Genomic DNA, 6257 nt, shown 5'->3' with positions numbered 1-6257 from the left:
CTGCGGCTCCCCCGGGCCCCGCGGGACATGGGGGAGCCGCGGCCCCCCCGCCGCCCCCCGCCGGTGTCGCCGGGTGGCCGGCGGAGCGGGCAGGGTCGCGGCCGGAGCGCCCCGGGAGCGCTGGGCGCGGAGCGGCGGCGGCGGCGGCTCTGGCTGGGATCGCGCTGCGCCGAGCATTACTCAGCGCCCGGAGCCCGAGTCCCGACACGTCCAGACAGGAGCCCGCGGGGGAAGGACGGGGCAGAGGGTGGCAGCGGGGCGGGGAGGCGGCGTGTCGCACGCAGGCTGCCGGGGAGGGAGCGGCCGGGGGGGGCGAGCGGCGGGCGTGGGGAGCGGGCACGGGCGGCGGGGGAGCGCTCGGGAGCCGGGCAGGGTGCGCGGCGTGGGAACGGCGGGGAGGGGGGGGGGGCGTGGGAGGGAGTGGGGGGCGCGGGGAAGGGGTGCGGGGGCAGTGGGGGGCGTGGGGATGGAGCGCGGCGAGGGGGCACGGGGAGCGCGCGTGGCGTGGGGAGAGTGTGCGCGGCGCGGGGTGATGGGGATCCCGGGGCAGTGCGCGCAGCCTGCGGCGGGGGGAGCGCACGGAGAGCGGGGAGGGGGCACGGGGTGCGGGAGCGTGTGCACAGCGTGGTTTCGGGGCGAAGGTATCGGCTGCGGGGTGAGCGTGCACGAGTGAGTGTGCAAAAAGTGCCGGTGAGCGCGCAGGGGGCGGGTGGGTGCGCGTGGCGGGGTGGGTGTGCGTGGGGTGGGGGTTGTGCGTGGCATTCGTGAGTAGGGGGAGTGGGTGCGGCACGGGGGGGGATGCACAGGGCACGGGGGGAGTGAGGATGCAGGGCAGGCGTGAGTGCATGGACTGTGGGGTGAGAGTGTGCACGGTGCTGTGGAGTGTCCACTCGGTACGGAATGAGTGTGCACGACACGGGGGATGCGCGCTGTGCATGGGGGGGGTGCACACTGAGGTGTTTGTGCATGGAAAGTGGAGAAAGTGTGAGCAGTGGGGCTGTGCGTGCACGGAGTGTAAGGTGACAGTGGGGTGAGTGTGCACGGGGTTTGGGGTGAGTGTGCGTGGGGTGAGTCTGCGTGGGGCATGCTGTGAGTGCAGGGCGGGGGGCAGTGCAGCATGGGATCAATGGGCACTGCAGGGGTGAGCGTGCAAGGGGTGAGTGTGTATGGAGCTTGGAGTGTGCCTGGTGGTGAGTGTGTGGGGCATGGGGTAAGTGGTCAGTGTGCATGGGACAGGTGAGGGTGCACGTGGTGTGGGATGAGAATTTAGGATGTGGGGTGAGTGTGCATGGCAAAGGCTAGATATGTGGGGCAGAGAGTGTGCGTGCACATGGTGTGGGGTGTGCACAGAAGGAGATGTTGTGGGGTGTGCATGGAGTGTCAGGGGGCGTGCACGGGGCTGGGCTGTGCAGGCAGGCAAATGGTTTGGAGCACCCCGTGCCTCAGTTTCCCCACAAGCCTTCCTAGGAGAGCAGCCAGGACCCAGCTCCAGCATCCTTGTCCCCATGCCCTCTCCCACCCCAGCCGGCACTGGGCTGACTGCTTGGGGACAAGAGGATGGCCCTGGAAAAGCAACCTTAGGTGGGCTCTCCACAAACCCCCAGCCCCCACGCAGCCCCTTCCTGGCAGTGGTGGCCCCCTAGGTTCAGCTCCTTGCCCACGGGCTGCTCCTGGGAGCCAGCTGGTGCTGGTGGCCAGGGGGAGGCAGGCAGTGCCCCCGCAGCTCCCCAGTGTCCCCTGCCACCACGTCCCACGCCAGGCTGGTGCTCACGCCGTCACCAGCCAGGCGGCAGCTGGCAATGAGCTCTCCCCCCAGGCGCACACCGCGTGTCTCTGCTGCCGGGGGCTGCCAGCTCCACCGGCGTGTTGGTTCCTGTTTGCACCGGGGAGGAAAATGTGTTTCCTTTGGGAAATGAGTTGCCATCTGGGGTTGGGCCCCCAAGGCTGTGCTGTCCACCCCACACATGCTGCAGGGATTCTGGGAGCAGGGGGTGGCATCCCCACCGAGGTCCCTTTTGTAGGGCTGCTGGCTGCTCCCCTGTTCCCAGCCCACTGTCGCCACAGCTGCTGCCCTCGTGGGTCCCCCAGCACCCGGCGGGCGATGTCAGCCCTGGTGGGGTGGCTCAGGAGGCTGGTAGTGCTGCCAGGAGCCCCCGGCCAACAAAGGGGACACGGGATGCCTGTCCCCTTGCTGCAGACTGGCCGATGTCAGGTGCGGTGTCCGTGCTGGACAGAGCACACCAGGGGGCTTGGGGTGGTGGTGACACACACCAGGCTCTGATATGGGCTCAGTGCTCCTGTACTCCCTGCCTCCTCCCAGCCAAGACCCCAATCCTGTGCTCCATTTCGCCCCCAGACCCCAGCACAGGCAGCACCCTGGTCCATGTGTGATGCCCTGGGCCAGGGAACTCCCCTTGGGGCTCCCCCAGTGGCAGCGGGGCTCCTGCCCGCTGGAAAGCATCTCCTGCAGCTCTGGGGATCCCAGCACCTGGCTCCTGGCAGTGCAGATGTTTGTGTGCTCGTTTGGATCCTGCACCCAAACAAATGCCAAGGCAAACCAGAGGGGGGACGCTCTCATCCTCCCCCAGCCCCGTACAATACAACCGCTTCCAAAAGCGGGTCTCTCGCCCGCAGGTTCCTGCTTACTCCAGGAGGAGCCCGGCCCTGTGTCCCACCACCTCGGTGCAGGCAGCATGGGCAGGTGGGGGGTCCTGGTCCCAGCACTGCCCCTGGCTGAGGAAGAGCCAGGTGAGCTGGTGAGGACAGGGCAGCTCTGAGCGCAGAGAGGGGCGCAGGAGAAGCACCAGGAGCGTGGGGCAGCTGGAGGACGGGCAGGGATGGAGCAGCAGTGGGGCAGACACCCAGCCTGATGCCACCAGCACGGACAGGAGGGCTCGCACCGTGCAACGGACCCCACCGTCCCGCTGGGAGGAGGAGGATGGCGAGGAAGGAGCCCACACGGCTCAGCACTCACCACCTCGCCGCCCCTGCCCGGCGGCACCCACGGGACCGGAGCCACGGCCGCGAGTGAGTCAGGGCTCGGGGCGGGGCGGGGGCCCCCCTGCCTTTGCGGCGTCGTTACTCACCGGCGGCAGCGGAGCCCCCAGCACCGCTGCCCTCCCGCTGGCACGCGGCCGGCGACCTGCCCGAGTCTGCTCGCCGTGACTCAGGAGCGCACCGCCCGGCCACCCGGCCGGCCCGGCCTGTCTTCCTGGCCGCCCCGGGCTGGGGAGCTGGCGGGGCACAGGGGTGGCGGGTGCGTGCCCAGCCCCGGCACCCCGCCTCGGCCACGCTGCCCCTCGCGTCGGGGCGGAGGAGCAGGATGCGGCCAGCCCCAGGAGCATCCTTGCCTCCCTGCCTTCCCCCACAAGGTGCAAGGATGGGGAGCTGTGGGTACCGTCCTGAGGGTGTCACCAGTGTCCCCATGGGGACTGGTGGGCAGGGGACACCCTATGGCAGAGCTGGTGTGACTGCCTGGAGCTCTGCCCAAGGCAAAGAAAAACATGTCCCAAAGGGCCAGCGCCCAGCCTGGGGCCATGCCAGGAGCTGGGGTGGCAGGGAGGTGACTGGACAGGGACTGTGCTCCGGGTGCCTCTGCCCTGCGAGGCAGGATGAGCGGCCCCAGGATGGGTGGAAGGTGCTGGTCCCATCCAGCACTGGGATGCGGTGGGAGGCTCGGCACGGATGGGTCGCAGGGGTGACATCTGTCCCCGCGTCCGGAGAGAGCGGGGACAGAGCAGGGCAGCTCCCTGGGGAAAAGCAAAGCCTGGAGCAGGGGGTGGGAGGGCGGGGGGGGCGCCCACGGCAGGAGCCCTGGCCACAGCTTCCTGGAGGTTTGGGGTGGTTTTGGGTGCTGTCCTCTGAGTTTTCCCTTGGCTCAGCCGCTCTCTGGGTTTCTCAGCGTCCCCCCATGGGCCTATCTGCCTTACTCCAAACTTTCCTAAAAAGCTTCTTTTTTTTTGGCATAAAGAACATTCTATTTTTGGTCTCAGCCCAGAGGGATTTATTTTTTTCCCCAAGTTTGATTGCATGAATCTGTCCAGCTGGTTTCAACTCAAGCAATTGAAGGGAAAATTTTGAAAAAAAAAAAAAAATAAAACCGAAATAAAATTAAAAACAAAGCCATTCACATTACAGACTTTGGGGGTTTATTTATGTATTTGTTTTTGACCCACATTTTATAAACCTCCCTTTTCCCCTCGGTAAGTTCTGCGATGCAAACTGCCCAGCCCCGGGACCCAGGCTGCATCCCCCCCCCCCCCCCAGCATCTCTCCGCGCACCGTGGCACAAATCGCCCCCGTGCACACGCACTGCCTCTCACACGTGTACGTACCCCCCGTGGACACCCTGGTACCCCCCGGCTGCCCCCCACGCCCCCCCCCCCGGCCCCCCCCGGGACACCCCCGGCCGGGCCCGGCTCCCCCTGGCGGCCTCGGGGCGCCGCGCAGAGCGGCCCCGTCCCGCATCCCGCGTTGCCACGGCGACAGAGGGGATGCTGCGGGCTCCCGGGGGGGCTCTGGGGGCCTGGGGGGTGTCTCCAAGGGGGTCCGAAGGGTCTGGAGCGATAGGGGACTTCTAGGAATCTGGGGGGGGGGGAATGAGGGGGGTGCCAGGGCATGGGTCTGGCTCTGCCAGCTGCTGTTCCCCGTCCAGCCGGGCAGGGTGCTTGGAGATGTCCTGGGGGTGCCAAGGAGTCACCCCACGATCGGTGGCCGTGTGTCTCTCTCCGAGTGGCAGAAGCCCTTGTCCCTGCCCTCACTCCATTTTCCAGCTTCTTTTCCTCCGCGTTTTTGGTGGTTTCCAGCCTCCAGGAGCTGTAACTTTGGCAGAGGCTTTGGTCAGATCCCCTGCTCAGAGCGCTACCGGCCTTGCCCAGCCTGTAGCCGTGAGCCAGCCCTCCACATGCAGCCAGCGGCAGCCCGGGGTGGGGAAACGGGGGCAGGGCCCAGCGAAGGAGCTGCCTGAAGGCCGTGGCTGGGAAGGACCAGGAAACATTGCCCCCAGCCCCAGGCACAGCCCCTGCACTGACATTTCACGGGGGGATTCAGCATCCCCCGGGACAACTGCCCACAGGCGGGGATGCTGCAGGGCCAAAGCAAAGTAAGACAAACAAACACACTTGCACACAGAGATGCAGGGGGACAGGGTCACCGCCAAGCACGCTGACAACTCGTCCCACATTAATAGACGTGAGCGAAGACACGTGGGCAAACCTCTTTGCACACCCACGAGGGGCTCGCACACGCAGCGAGGGGCGTGCACGCGAGATCAAATGCCCACGTAGAGCGGCGAGCATGCACGAGCGTGTTAACCTGAGCGTGCACACACACACGGAGCTGCCTGCACGCACAGGCGCCTTGGCACGCACCCTCCCAGCCCCGCTCACACGCACCGATGTGCTCCTACGCGCATGGCCGGGAGTTCCCGGGCGCCCCGTGTGCCTCCCCTCTCCCCGGGCCAGGAGGGAATTTCCAGCTCTAAAGCTGCAGCTGACAGATTTAGAGGCTCCCGCCCCAGCGCCCACCAGGCCACGTTAATGCTTCACCAGCACCCTGCGTCCTCCTCGAGGATGAGCCTGGGCGAGGGGGGACCCGCCAGGGGTTTTTTTGGCACCGCTGGGCACCGCAGCCCCCTTTGCCTTGCAGCGTGCCCACGCCACCAGCTCTGCTCCTGCCCTGCCTGGCAGCGCTCTGCTGCTGCTTCTCACCCCGTGTTTGCCCAGGGGGGTACGGGCTGATCGTGTTACCGAGCCCTGCCTGGCGCCGTGCCGGCCAGGTGAGGCTGCACGTGGCCCACGGCATGCCAAGAGAATGCCTCGCATGCCACCGACCCCACGGTGCCAGCGCCGCGCGGGGCTTCGCCATGTCAGGTCCCTGCGGCGGGGACTGTGGCGAAGGTGGCTGGAGGTGGAGAGAAAAGAATAGGGGACACCTTCAAAATGTCCCGGCCCATCACCGTGGCATCAGCTGGCGGTACCTCATGGGGAGAGGTGAGCGGGGAGGCCAGTTCTCAAATGCCCTGGGTGCGGTGGTGCTGTGGCATCGCCCAGCCTGGGGAAGGAGAGCGCTCGGCCTCGTCCCTGCTCCTCTCCCGAGACTGCCACCGTGGAGAAAAGCAGGGAGAGGATGGAAAATGTGTGTCTGAGCACGGGCTGGAGGGGATCAGGCCCATGGACACACGGACAGGACGGGACAGCTCCCCTTCCCGGCATGGCAGTCAGCGCTTCCCAGCCCTCCCCAGGAAGCGCTGGAGCACA

Source organism: Oxyura jamaicensis, chromosome 7, assembly GCF_011077185.1.
Source record: "Oxyura jamaicensis isolate SHBP4307 breed ruddy duck chromosome 7, BPBGC_Ojam_1.0, whole genome shotgun sequence".
In the NCBI taxonomy this organism is placed as follows: Eukaryota; Metazoa; Chordata; class Aves; order Anseriformes; family Anatidae; genus Oxyura; species Oxyura jamaicensis.
This window is presented reverse-complemented; position numbering follows the sequence as displayed.